At 40.5% G+C, this 18803-nt stretch overlaps 1 pseudogene; it reads left to right on the forward strand.

Annotated features, from left to right (window-relative positions):
* Positions 1-3509: 3509 nt before the first annotated feature.
* LOC123457671 lies at positions 3510-12352 on the forward strand (annotated as a pseudogene).
* The last annotated feature ends 6451 nt before the right edge of the window (positions 12353-18803 follow it).

The raw sequence follows: 18803 nt of genomic DNA on the forward strand, positions 1-18803 counted from the left end.
TTTAAATCATCCAGCTTATAGTATTTCACTATAGGATCTCAAGCAGATTAAGACAGGAGAGAGAAACGGAAGGGAGAAAGATGGTGTGCTGGTTAAATTCTGTTGTGAGCTTCATCAAATTAGGAGTCCATGGACACTCCTCCTGATTGGGTCTCTGAGGTTACTTCCAGGACTGACAGAAGGAGGGAGCCCTTCCTCCAGAGTGAGCTCTTCTCCCACAGTGTGCAGCCCTCCTGGAGGGAGGTTTTATCTAAGGAAGCTCTGGGAGAAAAGAATCTCTTCCTCCCACCTGGCTGCCAGTGCTGCTTGCTGGTGAGTGGTTCAGTTTCACAGGCATCTTTCCTGTTGGGCTATCCTTCATTGGTATTGGAACCACATTTCCTCAGCCTTCCAGCATCAACTGAAGACCAGCAGCTCTACAGGAAGCCTTTGGGCCTTCAGTGCTGGATTGGAACTGCTGAGGCATCCAGCCACTTGGACTGAGAAGCTACTGGGTTCCTTGACTCTCAAACCTGTGGAATGCTAATGTTAGACTGCCATAGGCTAATACAGTGAATCCACTTTTTAATATAATTCATTTTATTGGTTCCATGACTTCAGAGAACCCTGACTAATACAGACAGAAAAAGGCAAGGAGGAAAAGAAGGGAGAGAAAAAGGGAGCAAGAATGGAAGGAGGGAGAAAGAGAAAGAGCACGACTAGTTTTGAAGTGGTCTTACAGAAATTGTGAATGTTTTCATTCCTAGATCTTGATCAACCTATAACTGCTTCTTTTCTTTGCTATAATATTGCTCTCATTTCTTTTTAGAAGTATCTTTACCTGCAATCATCTCCCACCATCAGATTTCCTGGTTCAACCATATGATGTACCTACAGGAAGGCTATGAAACAACCTTATTAATATTTATTTTTGGACACACACTCAGTAGATATTCTAAGATATGCTAGGAAAAGAATCACAGAGTTATACTTGGTGTTAAATACCAAGATCATGTTTGGAACTATCTAAATTATCTACATGAAGAAACACTATGATCCACCCTAAATATCTTAAGAAACATGTACTGTTGAACTTAATTGCCTGGAAACCATGTCTTAGTCATCAGTACTAGCTTTCTCTGGTATACATATATTTAAACCCATACACCTGCTCTTTGGGGTCAGGAAATATAAGAGAAAAAATTTGAAAAGTGGTAAATATGGGGGCTAGGGGATGACTTGGTGGGTAAAAATGCTTACTGTGCAAGCATGAAGACCTCAATTGAGATTCCCAGGCCTCATATAAAGGCAGACACAGTAGTGTCTATAACACCAGTATGAATATAACAGGATGGGAGGCAGTCAGGAGAACCCCTGGAAACTCCCAGGCCTACAGTACACAGTGAAATCCTGCCTCAAATAAGGTGGAAGATAAGGACTGCTAGCCAAGGGTGTTCTCTTACTACCCCACATACACATGTGAACACACACACACATGCACACACACTTCACCCATAGACACAAAACATTTAAAAATAGGGTAAAAAGGGCTGGGGAGATGGCTTAGTGGCTAAGGTGCTTGCCTGAAAAGCCTAAGTATGCATGTTCAAATCTCCAGGTCCCACATAAGCCACATGCACAATGATGCAAGTATGCAATGTTGCACATGAGCATAAGGGGGGCACACATGTCTGGAGTTCACCTGCAGTGGCTAAAGGCCCTGGTGTGCCAATTCATTCTCTCTTTCTCTCTCTCAAATCAAAATAAAATAAGATTTTTAAAAATAGGAAAAAAGTGCAACTATAGAAAGTTGTGTTATTGTATCACCCATTTCTTCTTGTGATCCTAAGCATACTTATACTAGAGTCACCAGTGCAAGGATTTCACACTGTGGACATCTGAACTCAGAAGACTCCATAGACCACTCCATATGAAGCATTTATTTAAAGTAAACTGACTTGGTTGTAATGTATGGAAGGAAATGCGCTGGCTAGCCACCTATACTAATTATACTCTCTTGTAGTGCATCCCTACAATCTGCAGACCAAAATCTTTGTATAAATTTATGTGTCATGCTTCTACTGCTGAGAGGCCAAACCACTGTCCAAGAGCTCTTTTTGCAGCCATCTAGAGGACTAACATTTGCTTTGGGGGCCAGTGTCTTAATGAATGACAATAGGAGAAAGCTAGCTTTTGGGGGTAGTTTCAGGAGGGATTGAGGCCCAAAGAGAACCAAGAGATACCACCCCACATGCCACCTCACACTGGCCCAAGAATGGACCTGTTGGCAGAAATGGAACTTGTGTCTGACTGAGACTGATCTATAGCAACCCTGGCTATCTACAGCCAATGCGCTACCTGGGTGGGCTGGCCCAGGCCGGCTGACCCTCACATCCATCCTCCAGATCTACTGTCAATTCAGTCTTCCCCTTGCATACCAAATCTGATGCTATAAAGGCTGTGGCCCTCCAGGCCCTCCCATTCTTTTACCGCAACTCTGCTCTGTGTGATCCTCTCATCTCTGCTCAGACACACAGTGAGTCTGGGCCCTAACCCCAAGCCTGACTAGGTGGTTCTAGGGGAGCATCATATTGTTTCTTGGTCTGGATAGTTTTTCTGCTTGCTTTTACTTTATAGTTTGGAGTAACTTATCACTTTGATTGCGTGCAGATTTTCTTTTGGTCTCTGATCTATCATATGGATGCTTTCACTAACTCCAGGTCTGCTACCTGTGTAGTTTCCTCAACTTCAGGGTAACCATGAGGTAACTCTCTTCATTACTCATTTCTTCACTGAATTTCTTGGTCTCTGCTTTGATATTTTCCCTACATGGAAAGACACATGGAAGATGCCGAGCAGGTTCCCCCTAAGTCTCCCTCTACATGCCCCTAGATGATACTTTCCACGTGCCAGCAGCTTAACTCTAGGCTCTCATTAAAAACCTCAGTGTTTCTTAAATGCGATATATGAATTCCCTACCATGTGCTTGTGGCTCTACTTCAGCATTTCTCTAAAAACCTCAGTTGCTCTTAAAAGAACTTTATAACTTAAAAGAAACTTTATAAACTATGCAGTATTTTCCACATGCAAGTGTGTTTCATACTTTCCATGTGTTTATTATTCTGCCCTAGCCTCTCTTCCTAATCTCCTTTAATTAAACCTCATAAGTTGTGATTTCCCCCTAAATAAGGTTAATTTGTAATTTATCCTTTTTGAGTCAATCTTCATAAATTCTTTATTAAAGATAGGACAGAAACCAAAACTTGGGGTTCACAAATTCTGGACAACTCCTCCTGAGCCCCAAAATCCTGCATCAGTGGTCTCCCCTGTCTTTGTTGTTGGTAGTGTCTATATCAAGATACCCATGGTTTTATACAGCTGTTTTATATTTAATTTGCTTCCTATTCTTTCTTTCCTCCTAAAATAGTATCCCTTTAAAGGAGAAAATAAAAGATAGGCATAGTGGCAATACCTATAACCCCAAACTCAGGAAGCTGAGGAAAGAGGATTAATTACCACAAGTTGTGGCCATGTTGGGCTACACAGTAAGTTCCAGGCCAGCCTGGGCTATATTATGAGAACCTGTCAAAATAAACAAATAAGAGCTGGAGAGATGGCTTAGAAGTTAAGGTTCTTGCCTGCCAAAGGACTCATGTTCAACTCTCCAAGTTCCACATAAGACAGACACAGTGAAGCAAGCATGCCATGTTGCACATGTGCACAAGCGGGCACACACATCTGGAGTTCAATTGCAGTGGCTGAAAGCCCTGGCATACCAGTTCTTCCCCCACCCCTCACTCTCACTGAAAGAAAGACAAGTCTATTGGACTTGCCTCAAAAAAAAAATAGTGAATGAATAAGTAAATAAATGTGTGACTAAGGAGCCAATAAAAGTCATGGAGATTTTTCAATATGGACAAATTCTGAGCTGGACAACTTTATCAGGGTTCTTGTAGTGTTTTGACCAATGTCAGTGTATCCACATAGCATGAGGTTACCATAGAATGTTACCATAGAATGAAGGCAGTCCTCAGGGGAAAATTCATAGCACTCAATGCCTATATAAAAAAGACAGAAAGATCCCAAATCAATAGCCTAACCATCCACCTAAAGGCATTGGAAAAACAAGAAAAATCCAACCCAAAGAGCTCCAGAAGGAAAGAAATAATTTAAATCTGAGCAGAAATTAATGAATTGGAAACCAAGGAAACAATTAAGGCAATTGACAAAACTATGAGCTGGTTCTTTGAAAAAATAAACAAGATTGACAAACCACTGGCCAATTTGATCAAGCAAAAAAAGGATAGACTCCAAATTAACAAAATTCAAAATGAAAAAGGAGAGATCACAACAGACATGAGTGAAATCAGCAGAATCATCAGGATTTATTTCAAAAACCTCTACTCCAAAAACTGGAAAATGTGGAGGAGGTGGATAAATTCCTAGATGCATATCATCTACGAAAGCTAAACACAGAGCAGATTAATCACCTCAATGAACCCATCACACTCACGGAGATTGAAAAAGTAATAAAAAACCTCCCAAAAAAGAAGAGTCCAGGACCAGATGGATTCCCAGCCTAATTTTATCAAACCTTCATGGAAGAACTCAAACCAATCTTTCTAAAACTGTGCCACACAATTGAAGAACAGGGAAAGCTACCCAACTCCTTCTATGAAGCTAGTATCACACGAATCCCAAAACCAGGCAGAGATGCCACAAGAAAAGAAAACTACCGGCCTATGTCCTTAATGAACATAGATGCAAAGATCCTCAACAAAGTACTCGGAAACCGAATCCAACAACACATCAAAAGCATTATCCACCTTGACCAAGTGGGATTTATCCCAGGAACACAAGGGTGGTTCAACATACGAAAACCTGTCAATGTAATACAACACATAAGCTTAAACATAAAAACCACATGATCATTTCGTTAGATGCAGAAAAGGCCTTTGACAAGATACAACATCACTTCATGATCAAAACATTGGAGAGAATCGGCTTGGCTGGTTCACATCTTAACATAATAAAGGCAATATACAAAGCCCCAAAGGCCCAAAGAATACTTAATGGAGAGAGACTGGAGGAATTCCCATTGAGATCAGGAACAAGACAGGGATGCCCTCTCTCACTTCTGCTTTTCAATATAGTTCTGGAAGTCCTAGCCCAAGCAATAAGGCAGGAGAAGGAAATAAATGGGATACAATTTGAAAGGAAGAAGTTAAGTTAGCTCTACTCGCTGATGACATGATTGTATATGTAAGAGACCCAAGAGACTCCATCCCAAAACTCCTGAAGGTGATTAACTCCTATAGCAAAGTAGCAGGATACAAAATCAGTACACAAAAATGGGTAGCATTTCTGTATGCAAATGGGAAAGACACAGAAAAAGAAATAAAGGACATAGTCCCATTTTCAAAAGCAACAACAACAAAAAAATAAAATACCTTGAAATAATGTTAAACAAGGAAGTAAATGATCTATGCAACAAAAATATAAAAACTCCCAAAAAGAAATTTAGGAGGACTTGAGAAGATGGAAAGACCTCCCATGCTCCTGTATAGGCAGAATTAACATTGTGAAGATGACAATCCTACCAAAGGCAATATATAGATTTAACACAATTCCAATTAAAATCCCTACAGTGTTCTTCACAGAGATAGAAAAAATGATCTCAAATTTCATATGGAAAGGCAGAAGGCCTGGCATATCCAAACATATCCTCAGCAAAAGAAATACCTCTGGTGGCATCACCAAACCTGATATAAAGCTATATTACAAAGCCATAGAAATAAAAACAGCATGGTACTGGCATAAAAACAGGAGTATAGATAAATGGAATAGACTTAGGACCTGGATTTTGGGTCAAGCAACTATAGCTACTTGATATTCGACAAAGGCCCAAACAATATAGACTGGAAAAAGATAGCGTCTTCAACAAATGGTGCTGGACAAACTGGATAACCACATGCAGGGAACTAAAACTTGATCCACACATTTCACCATGCACTACACTCAAATCCAAATGGATCAAAGACCTCAACATAAGACCAGAAACTCCATTTCCCAGCTATTATAAATTGAGCAGCAATAAACATGGTTGAGCATGTACTTCTAAGGAAATGAGATGAGTCCTTTGGATATATGCCTAGGAGTGCTATAGCTGGGTCATATGGTAGATCAATCTCTAGCTGCTTTAGGAACCTCCACACTGTTTTCCACAATGGCTGGACCAGATTGCATTCCCACCAGCAGTGCAGAAGGGTTCCTTTTTTTCCACATCCCCGCCAACATTTATGATCATTTGTTTTCATGATGGTGGCCAATCTGACAGGAGTGAGATGGAATCTCAATGTAGTTTTAATCTGCATTTCCCTGATGACTAGTGACGTAGAACATTTTTTTAGGTGCTTATATGCCATTCTTATTTCTTCCTTTGAGAACTCTCTATTTAGCTCCTTATCCTAGCTACAGATGACTGGGCTTCTGTGTGAGAATGAAAATACTTAGTAGCAGAGGCCAGTAAGTTGAAAAGGAGACATAAAGGGTGGAGAAAGGAAGGGAGGAGGATACTTAATAGGTTGATATTGTATATATGTAATTACAATGATTGTAATGGGGAGGTAATATGATTGAGAATGGAATTTCAAACGGGAAAGTGTGGGGGTGGGGAGGGAGGGAATTACCATGGGATATATTTTATAATCATGGAAAATGTTAATAAAAATTAAAAAAAAAAAAAAAAAAAAAAAAGACCAGAAACTCGAAAAATACTGGAAGAAAATTTAGGAAGTACTTTCCATGATATAGGAATGGAAAAACACTTCCTGAACAGGGCTGGAGAGATGACTTAGTGGTTAAGTGCTTGCCTGTGAAGCCTAAGGACCCCGGTTCGAGGCTCGGTTCCCCAGGTCCCACGTTAGCCAGATGCACAAGGGGGCACATGCTTCTGGAGTTTGTTTGCAGAGGCTGGAAGCCCTGGCGCACCCATTCTCTCTCTCTCCCTCTATCTGTCTTTCTCTCTGTGTCTGTCACTCTCAAATAAATAAATAAAATTATTTAAAAAAAAAAAAAGACTTCCTGAACAAAACCCTAGTGGCTCAAGTTCTTAAACAGTCACTGAACCATTGGGATCATATGAAGCTGAAGAGTTTCTTTACAGACAAGCATATAATAAGCAAAGCCAATAGAATACCCACAGAATTGGAGAAAATATTTGCAGGTTATCCAACTGATAGAGGCCTTATCTCTAGAATTTACAAAGAACTCAAAGGTCTAAACAATAATAAGACAAATACCCCACTCACAAAATGGGGCACAGAGTTGAACAGGCAATTCATAGAGGAAGAGATACAAATGGCAAACACACACTTAAGAAAATGTTCATCATCCCTAATCATCAGAGAAATGCAAATTCAAACAACTATGAGATTCCACCTTACCCCAATAAGGATAGCCAACATCAAAAAGTCAAATGAAAATAAATGCTGGTGAGGATGTGGAGAAGCAGGGACACTAATTCACTGTTGGTGGGAATGCAGGATGGTACAACCACTTTGGAAAGCAATATGGAGACTCCTGAAAAAGCTGACTATAGAAATACCAGCAGACCCAGTTATACCCTCACTGGGAATCTACCCTAAAACCTTCAAACCAAAGGCCAGAGAGATTTGCTCAACCATGTTTGTAGCGGCTCAATTTGTAATAGCTAAAAGCTGGAATCAACCCAGCTATCCATCATTAGAAGAATGTATAACAAAGATGTGGTATATCTACACAATGGAATTCTATACAGCAGTAAGAAAAAACAACATAAAGAAATTTGAGGAAAAATGGTTGAACCTGGAACAGATCATTCTCAGCAAACTTACCCAATCACAGAAAAAAAATCGACACATAGTCTCACTCATGTACAACACCTAACCTGAATCTACCCAAGATACCTTACTTACCCAGCAAGCACTTCATGGACTAGATAATAGGATGGATGGGAGGGCGGGGAGGGCATCGAAGGGTGGAAAACAGTAATCCGGACCCAAACAGCAATGGTACCATAAAATTCTACTTCCTAAAAGACAGACCAAATGGCTGAACCTTCACTAGACCCTTACAGGAAACACCTGAACCACAAGACACTGGAGAGGGTAGGATCAAGACTAACCTAAATCTCCTACATCTTCCCTCCCTCCCTATCCCCCTCTCCCCTCTATCTCTCTCCTCTCTAACTCTTGTATATTAGTTATGTTCTTCCTCAATTTCTTAGTGGACACTGACCTGTAACCCCCACTTCCAGCTTGGGCCTACAATCCACAATGAGCTTTTGATCAGAGAAACCTACAAGGTTTCCCAAAACAATGACAGACTTCTGTCAGAGTACTTGATGACCCACCAAAGGCCAGTGGTAAGACCCTATTACTGAAGACTCCATACGTAGCTGACATGTAAAATGGAATGACATGGCTGGAAGCCAGGAGAGAGTCAGTCCCCAGACAGTCAGCATGTGTAGTGCCAGAAGGTGCTACATAGGCGACTGGGGGAAATGACCAAGATCAATCCAAGCAACTCATTGTTTAACCTAATTAGCAACAAATAACCGGAGGTGATGCCCACACAGGTGCAATAGTGGTACACAGCCATGGTGAGGAACCAATTGCTATGGATTTGGCTAACTGATCCACTCAGTGGTACTAGACCCATAGCTGGAGCTGGGAAACAAGTCAGAACCATACCCAAACACAAGCCCACTCTACAATAGCAAGCTACCATCAATCACGGGGTATAAGAGGGCCTACCCCTATCAAACTGTCTATCAAAAAAGTAAGTGTTATCTCAATTTTCCGGGTGCTAATTTACTCTCTGTTGGAGAGTCTGCTTCTCTTTTTCAGATAGATGCAGATCCTAAGGAAAGAGCTGCACAAACATACCTCAAAAGGGGCCCAGCTGAAACTAAGGACAATTGGCGAAACAAGGAAGGGTGATGTTTTCCTGTGAACCAGATACCAGCACAAAGGGGAAGGAGACCAACGCAGAGAAAAATCAACTCCTACCAAATCAGAGAGCTAGAGCCTCAGAGGCCCCCAACACCTCAGCACTGAAGCAGACCAAAAATGAACCCAACATGGTTCAGGGAAATTTTGCGGAAGAGGGGGTGGAAAGAATGTCAGAGTCACATGTTGGGTCATGATTTGCAGAGACATTTATCATACCAATAACTGGGGGCTAACTCCACAATGCACGACCCATTTACATCAACAAGGAGGGTCCAATGGGAGGGGGTAGATGACAGATGAGCCTAAACAATGGTACCAAACTGCCTGTATTTACTGAAAAGAAAACTAATAAATTAAATTTTAAAAAAAGATATTATTGATCCAGATCTGATACTAAAAAACAAGTTCTTTTATTAATTATATTACTGAGTAAAAGGTAATATATTCATTTTGTAGACAACTCAGGTCACAATCTTTTAAATGACACAAAAACTGTCCTAAATTCTACAATTCAGATAAACATTGTTAGTGTTTAGTGTACTTTTTGAAATATTTTTCTATAGATATGTGCCATTTTAGATAATTTGGTTCATTATAGTGATCATTACATATGATAAAATCTATTATGTATATTTTATTTGTTATGTTTTCCCTTCATTTAATGTTAAATGTTCCCTTCAGTACCATTATTTCTTGCTATGAAAGATTTTAATGTCTACATATTTCATACATCAAATTTAACTGTTCCTCTTTTCATAGACTTTTGAATTGGCTTTTCTTTTTCATTATGATAAAAATATATTCTGAAGTATACCTAAATGCATAAATTTGTCTTTATTTTTAGTGAGTATATTTATAAATAAGGAGTAATTTACCAAGGATGTGATCAATTATAAGTCTCTTGTTTTATGGAGTCGAACCTCCATAAAGTATAAGAAGTATTTTTTATCAACACTAGATACTCTAATTATAATAAATCTTTGCTAATTTTCTGGATATTTTAAGTTTTTCACTTTATTTAAAATGCATTTTGTCATCATAAAATAGATGATTCTTTAAATGTTTAATGTATTTCCTGAGAATATTTGTTCTTGGTGTTTTTCTTATTTTTATATTATATCAACCATTTTAATTTTTTAAACAATTTCCATAATAACTGCCATCATATTTGTTACAAATATTTTACATGTCTTTATGCAGTGGAATGCATTATTTCTGTATATTATACTGTGGTGTTTTCACTTAAAATGGCTTTGCTTTGCTAGATATAGATCATTCTCTGTGATTTTTCTGCTTTGGTAAACATGTATGTTTTATCTAAAACCTTGAACACATGCCATTTTCCCCTTTTTATCCTTATGGTGATGGTATTGAAAGTAGGTTCAGTTTTAAGAAAGGCCTAATTATTGAAAATCCCTTAGGAACCATAATCTTATCCTTTTAAATACCTTTGAAAAATAAAATCTTTTATGATTAAGCCATGCTTACTATTTTTATTGAGTTAATATTAGTTCACTCGTTTTGTCTACATTTTAAAGTACCAAAAAAAGCTTTTCAGTATAAAAAGATGAAAATTTTTCTATTGCCTAATACATTTATTTCTGTGTTCAACCATTTTTTCTGAATACATTTAGTTGCTTTTCCACTTTTTAAATTGAGTTCTTCATTTATTTTCATATTAAAGAGACAATTAAACATTTCAAAAGTGAATTTTATTAAAAATTTTGTTCCTATTACCAAGAATTTAGAATACATGTAAAACTGTGTTTGACTCTTAAAATTCAAACTTTGATATATGGAATAAAGATACCCATTCATTCTTCTATATCATTTCTTATTTTTCCTTTATTACATGTGGAAGAACTTTAGTGGTATACTCAGTGGAAGCAGAAGACAGTCTGGCCCTAAAGAGCACACTTCTGCCCAGTGTTCTGTGACTTTCGTTTCTTCAGCTCAGAGCATCTGTTTTCGGAGCACATCCAGGAGTTTTTCATCGCCCCTTTCTTAAGTTGCATTTTGATTTGTAAAATGCTCCTGAAACTTAGGCCTGACTGAAATTAAACGACCTTGGGGGATGTAGCATTGCACCCTGCTGCCTGTAGATCTCTTTAGGGTACACTCCTTTTGGGGTGTTATGATCGTGATTACAAATATTCTTATATTCTTTGGAAGTAGCCGGGCATGCAAATTTGACCAACATGGTTAACTGCCATGCTTGTTGACAGGAACGAATATGTGTGTTGTGTGGCCAGGTGTAAGAGAGAAGGATGCTGTGGATTCAGTTTAGCACTATTAATATGGCCCAACTTTTAAGTCATATGTTATTACATTTGAAATTCCTACACTGTTACAGAAAAAGCACAGTCCTGACAGGAATTATTTTTTGTTGAAAACTAGTCTATGACATTTCAGTCCTAGTGCTGTTCGCAGGTGAATCACTCATCCCCACGTCTGACTGGCTTCCGGGAGCAGGTGAACAAGGTGACAGAGTTCCTCCTACTTGTCCTGACACAGAGCCGAGAAGCACGGAAAGTCCTGCGTATTGTGTTTGCAGCCATCTACCTTCTCAGGCTGGCAGGAAATCTCATCATTGTCACAATCACCACCAGCCCAGCCCTGGGCTCCCCCATGGACTTTTTCCTGTTTTTCTTATCCTTCATAGATGGATTCTGCTCTTCCACTGTAGCCCCCAAAATGATATTTGCCTTACTTGCCAAAAAGAAAACTATCTCCTTCAGTGGCTGTCTACCCAGGTCTTTTCAGAGCATTTCTTTGGGGGTGTTGACATCATTCTGCTCACAATGATGGCCTATGACTGCTATGTGGCCACCTGCAAGCCCCTGCACTACATAGTCACAATGAACAGGTGAGTGTGTGGCCTCCTGGTGTCCGTGGCCTGGGCAGGAGGATTTCTTCATGCTCTGATTCAAATTCTCTTTGTGGTCTGGTTGCCCTTCCATGTTCCAAATATCATTGACCATTTCATCTGTGACCTTACCCACTCCTGAAACTCTCCTGTACCAACTCACATGGTTTTGGACTCTGTTGCTGCCAACAGTGGGCTGAAGTGTCTGCTCATTTTTTCTGTCCTTATCACCTCCTACGTCCTCATCCTTAGCTCTCGGAAGACTCACAGCACTGAAGAACAGCGAAAGGCTCTCTCCACCCGTGCCTCCCACACTACTGTAGTCATCCTGTTCTTTGTACCATGCATATTTGTGTATCTTCGGCCCATGATCACCTTCCCCTTTGATAAAGTGGTGGCTATGTTTTATACCATGATAACTCCCTTGTTAAACCCTTTAATCTATACCCTCAGAAACACAGACGTGAACAATGCCATGAGGAAGCTCTGGAGCCAAAGAAAAACTGGGAAGTAACTCATATGAGTAGAGAAGATAAAAATAAAATCTAGTTCAGTTAAAGTGTAACTCACAGAAGGGATATGATTTTGAAGTCAGAATATGTGAATTTAGTATATTTTGCTCTTCTTCAGGAATCTTTAGTTCCTCTTTCCTAAAAGCTAAATGTTTGAAAAAAGAACAAAAACCTGTTCCAGTTAGAACTTTTTGGTGTTTACAATTACAGACCAGAAGAATGCTGTTAATAGCAATATATATCATAATATGGAAACATTTGTGGTTACATATTCACGAAAAGAAGTACCTTCAAAGGTTCATGTATGGATTGTACATATTTTGTTGAAAATAAAGTTCTACAACACAGAGGAGGGGACAGAAAGAAAATAGAAGTTAGAGGACGGGGAGGAGTGCTGTGAATCTTGTCATGGCCTTGGCACCCATAAGTTTGTCAGCAGCTGTGGACCTGCGTAAGATCTGTGCAAGACAGGGTCAGCCAACATTCTGTCATGGATGTGGGTGGGGCTATGAAGCTACCTTGTGCCCTGAGTAGCTATTGGAAGTCAGTGGTTGCAGGGGAAGAAAGAATCATTGCAGTGATTAAGCCACTGGTAGATGGTGAGAAGAAAGAGATCATCAGGTGTGTGAAGGGAAAAGAGAGGGTAATGGGGTTTGTATGATCAAAACACAATATACATATGTGTGAAATTGTCAACAAACAAATTTAATAGAAAAAGAAAGTGCAGTTGTAGTTCCTACTAATGAAATCAAGGTAGACCTGTTGTGAGAGATAATAAACAGGAGGAATAGATTGTGTATTATCAAAATGCAGAGAATGAACAAAGGAGAAAGAAGAGGAAAGATTCAGCTCTACACCAGAGTAACAGGCTTTAATTGGGAAAGCCTGAAAAGGGCACTGGCCAGGCAGGTCAAAAACAATTTCTCTTACATACTAGGGAGTTCTTAAAGGCGCAGTGCAATCATTGGAGTTCTTCTCTTGCAGGACATTCCACTTTGGGAGCCTGGGCCACTTCAGAGAAACAGCAGCTAGACAACTGATCTGGACCATTTCAGAGAAATGATCTTGCAGTTGAGATAGATGGTTGAGGCCACTTCTAGACACCAGAAACTCGTGCATTGTTAAATGACAATCAGAGTTCAAACATGGAGACATACTGGTTCTAACACTCCCAACTATGTAATTATATAAAGTGTACAAGGAGGGATGATAAGAAGTGGGTTCCAGTCACATAGTTCTGGCAGTAGGGGTCATGGTGAACTTGGACCTTCATAGGACTGTAGCTGGAGTACTGCTTCAATCTGATCTTAAGAGGTTACTCTGGAAATTTTTATAAGAAATCTCTGAAAAGGGCAGAGAAAGCAGTGGAGAAACAGTAGGCTGAGGAGGCTGAGTACAAATGTGATTGATGAGGGCGGAGCCATGTGCAGGGTGGGGACATTCTGACCATGCCTAATCTAGAGGCAGTTCCTGTAATTTTTTAACTTTTGATTGACCATCTCCACATATATAGACAATATCCCATGATCATAATACCTTCCTACTGCCCCCCCTTTTCACCTGCCCTGTTTCACCTGCACTGAATTCCCCTTCTTTCCAACTAATTTCTCATCTGTTTTGATGTCATCCTTTTTTCCCTCCTCCTCTTATGCAGTTCTTGTGTAGGAAGCATAGGCCCTTTGAGGTCGTGAATGGCATGGCTACTTTGTGTCTGGAAGACAATGTTGCAAAGTCCTCCTCACCTACCTTTGGCTCTTATATGCTCTCTCCCACCTCTTTCTCGATGTGGTAGAGATGCCTCCCTTAGTGCTAAGTACTGCAGTGTCACTTTTTCCCAGCACTTTGATAAGTTTTGAGTCTTCTCAAGTGTCTGTGCCATCTGAAAAGAGAAGCTTCTCTCACCAAAAGTTACAGTAGTACTAGTAAGTGGGCATAAACATACACATTTAGAGGACAGTTTGGTGGGCATAATATATCAGTTTTGCCAGACAACAGTAGTAGTCCCCCACCCCCAAGGCTTATGACCTCTCCATAAGCTTTCGATCAGGTTTTCAGTGTCAGGAAGGGATTCCTTAACACAAATACAATCAGAGAGCAGTTGGCTTTCCCCATAACAGACGTGCCACCATTAAATGTACTGGTACTTTTGGTTCATTGGGCAGATATCAAACTTGTAGAGTCCACTACTGGTTAAACCTATTGAAAATTTTTCTTTCCTACCAGGCTGCATAGCCCTTTTTTGTATTATGACAGCAGAGAGGAGGCTTCTACCTCAGCTCTGCGTTGATTTCTAGGTATCCTGCAGTTCAAGCATATGGTGTCTTCATGAATATGGTCTCACCATCTACTTCGGGTGGAAAACCAAAAGCTATGGAAATAGCCTATGCTCTTTTGGGGGGCATCAGATCAACAACTCACTGGAAGGTATCCCAACACTGGCACTGATTTTTTCTTATAATAATCTATGGATTTAGGGGCACAGCATTATCTATTCCCAGACCCTACTTCTTCCCAAACTTTTTTTTTATTATTAAGTAGAAACTTTGTGTGGGCACATCACATGTTGGTACATCATTTCACCTCTCCCTGCTCCCACTCCACTGAGGACCCTCCATAGTGGGATTGCTGGTATTACCATGAAGTACTGGATAATGAATTGTGAGAACAACAGTCAGTTGTTGTGGTAGGGAGGCAATGTCCCAGGATAGTCCCTCCCACTCTGTGGCTCTTCCATTCTTCCTGTCTCTTTTTCTGAAAAATTCCCTGAGCCTTGGTATTCTTTTTTTTCCACTTTTTTTTTTCAATTGACAACTTCTATGATTGTAAACAATATCTCATGGTAATTATCTCCCTCACCTCACTTTCCCCTTTAAAATTCCACTCTCCATCATATTTCTTCCCCTCACTTTTGGACAAAGGATTTTTGAAGGATTCCTCTCATGTTGAGTGGAGAAAGTCCTCATTTGTGTGGTGGAAACCTGTAGTGAAGTATGGAGGTGCATCACTGAGCCATGCATCTGGGTAGGCAGGAATCAGCATGATCCAGAGAAGAGCATATAATATGGAGAAATGGCTCAGCCAGATCTATTAGTGAGGTAGGTGAATTAAGTTAGGAGGAAGAGGTAAGGAATGCAAAAAGAGGCTGCCATATGTCAGTCCAAAGAGACCAAGTAGTTGGGGAATGTCAGAGAGTGCCCTGAGTTGAACAAGACAAGAGGCAGGGGTGATCCTGTCCCCATGAAGCTGGAGTGAAAAGTGGTGAGGGTGTCCATTAGAAGGCCATTTTTGTGCTCCACCTTTCCTGATGACTGAGGACCCCAAGGACTGTGGAACTTCCATGTGACATTAAGAGCTTTGCTAATGGCCTGTGTAATTTGACATACAAATTTGAGGTCATTATCTGTCTGGATGGAGGATGGGTCCCCAAACCAAGGAGTGATCTTGGTTGGAAGCTTTGCTGTTAGTTGTAGGAAGTGCCTCTACCCATCCTGACCTCTACCCATCCTGATAGAGAAGGTGTCATTTCCCAGGGTGCTTGCGAGTGGTATCAAGTTGCAGGGCTCTGCAGGCAGATGACCTCAGAACTGGTAAGTGGAAAAGCCAGGGCTAAGAATGGTTTGAGGGTTAGTTTTCTGGTATACGATGCAACTCAGAGATGTAGTTCTGAAAAGTTGTTTCAGGTGAGGGTTTAAGTGAATATGGGTTTCAAGGAATTGAATGAAAGGGAGAGTTAGCTTTGAAGTTGGTGTGGATTTATTTGAGGAAGTCTTCTACCTGGGAGGGCGGAAACAATTTTCCTGAAAGATAGCAGAAGGTTTCCCTAAAGGTTTCTCCTTCCTACTATTGATGTGTGCGAATGTAAGAAGGTGGGACAAGTGACGAGTAGAAAAGGGCGTTGTGGGGTTTTCTGAGATCAGGGTGCTCAGGGTGATATGGCCATAGGACACTGGTCACTGTGGTATTTCCCGGACCAAGACAGTGTGTTGAGCCCAAATACTGGCCTACAGCCACATGAAATATAGCTTAGCTTCTATCTCTCTGGTTTCATTAACAATGGATAATAGCAACCTTAGTGAATGGGAAATCTGACTCTTGGAAATTCTGCAATAATCTTGCTGTTTGCACTTGGGGTCTCCTTGAACATGAGATATCTCCATTTCCTCCAAATCAGTGAATTTGAGTGAACAATATTGTAAGCATACTTGGAGTGTATATATGTTCATACGTTTATGTTCGGCTAAAGTGAACATTCTAATTAATGCTATGAGTGTGCCTGCTGAGAGGTAGTGCCAGGGATGGGAGAGGATTGGTCTCTAAGATCTTTCATTGTGGAAAGTGAATTCTGTGTCTTGGTATCCCTCCACAACAGCATACCAGCCTGGTAGGGAGGCTCTTTAGAGGAGCTCCCACCTATAAACCAATCTTGCACTTCTGGAATATGTGTGTCCATGAGATGGTCATAGAGTCTAAGATGTCAGTGCAGGAATGCTGGAGGTCAGGAGGGAGGGGAGGGTTTGGAGGGAGTAGAGTGGCAGGATTAAGAGGAGGCAAAGGTTCAGCGACACTGAGGGATGAAGAAGAACAGAATGGAGGGATTAGAGGCACCAAGGAGAGGAGGAAGACAGGGCACAGGGGCTGAGCATATTGGGTAGTAGATGAGAAGAGAAGACAAAGGATGTGTTTAAAAGTAATACTTGTATGGTTGGTTGAAGAATCAAGGTAGAGAATACATATGTAAGCCCTTTGTAGACATTTTACAAAGCTCATACTATTTCTTTGCTTAAAAATATTATTACTCATTTATTATTATCCTCTTCCTAGTCTGTTGGCCACTGCTCTGTAAAACTCTGAAGTCAGACATGAAGTATGGTTTTAAGTCAAATAACTTAATCATTCAAGTTTCTCCCACCATGTAACTTCTCATCTTACGTGGTCAGCAGCTTCTCAGCTTATAAGTTACCTATCAGATGTTTATAAAGTATTAAGCATAAATGTAATCATCATTTGCAGTAAACATATTTTTTGGAATCAGTATGGTATACATGAAGATAATCAAATTTGTTACAAAAAAAAAAAAAAAGTAATACTTAAGGCTTCTGCAATATGAAGGGAGTCTGTGTCCAGGACCTTAAGGCAGGGGATCCGACCCTTATAAATAGAATCTAATTGTTTGGAAAAATATGCCAAAAATTTGTCAGTCTCCCACTGGTTGAGCTAAAAGAACTATGGCTTGCTTTGGGACACTATGGAGATAGAGGTGGAGATGATGGCAGAATTAAGGGAGAGAGTGGGCTGGAACCTGGGTAAAGCCTGTTTGTGGGGGGGTTGTAGTTCAGAAGTGGACACTAGATGCTCAGGAGGGTCTCCTTTTCCTGCATCATGCAAGGGATTGGCAAAGATAATGACATTGGGAACTCAGAAGCAAAAAAAAAAAAAAAAAGAAAACAAAATGTGCCTGAGAAGGAAGGGAAATCTCTGTTAGTTTTGAGGAAGGGAACCACAGAAATGGACAGTTTCCAGTGGTCAGGAATTCCACAGGTTAATGACTAACACCAGGTAAGTTACCCAGGGGCATATGTGCTGAACTTTGGACCTGGATACCTAACATTACTGGTTGTCCAAGAAGCTAAAGAGAGAAATGGTATGAATTTGGTAGAGGTCCTTTGAGGATGAGCAAAGAGGCAGTTCATCCACACTAAATTAATTGTAGGAAGGAAAGAGAAACAATGGAAGGGAAAATAAGCCTGTTTATAGGATCAGACCAAAGAACTGGGGGCTGTGCCTACTCCCTTCAGGAAGAACTGTCCAAGTGAGTGTTGAGATGGATGAGATTCAGGGCAGCTCCAAGTGAAGACAAAGGGGTGAAGGGATGGTGAAGATGCCATCCTTGAGGTCAAGGACTGAAAATGGGTGGTAGATGAGGAAACTTGAAAAGGGAGGAAATAGAGGTCAGGAACCAGAGGGTAGGTTGGTATTGTGGCAGGATTAATTTAGGTTTCCTAAAAGACAGGCAGATTTCTGTCAGAGTACTTGATTGCCCACCAAAGGTTAGTGGTAAGTCCCTACTGCTGAAGACACCTTATGTGGTTGACATGTAAAATGGAATGGAATGGCTGGAAGTTGGAAGAGAGTCAGTCCCCAGACAGTCAGTGCATCTAGTGCCAAAAGGTGCTACATGGGCAATTGAGGGAAATGACCAATATCTGTCCAAGCAACTTATTATCTAACCTCAGCAGCAAATAGCCTGTGTGATGCCCACCAAGTGAAATAGTGACACAAAGCCATGTTGGGGAACCAACTGCTCTTGATTTGGCTAACTGATTCCCTCAGTGGTATGGGACCCATAGCTGGAGCTGGGAAACAATTCAGAACCATAACCAAACATAAGCCCACTCTGTAGTTTCAAGCTACCAACAATCATGGGCTACAAAAGGGTCTACATCTATTAAATTC

Source organism: Jaculus jaculus, chromosome 1, assembly GCF_020740685.1.
Source record: "Jaculus jaculus isolate mJacJac1 chromosome 1, mJacJac1.mat.Y.cur, whole genome shotgun sequence".
Lineage (NCBI taxonomy): Eukaryota > Metazoa > Chordata > Mammalia > Rodentia > Dipodidae > Jaculus > Jaculus jaculus.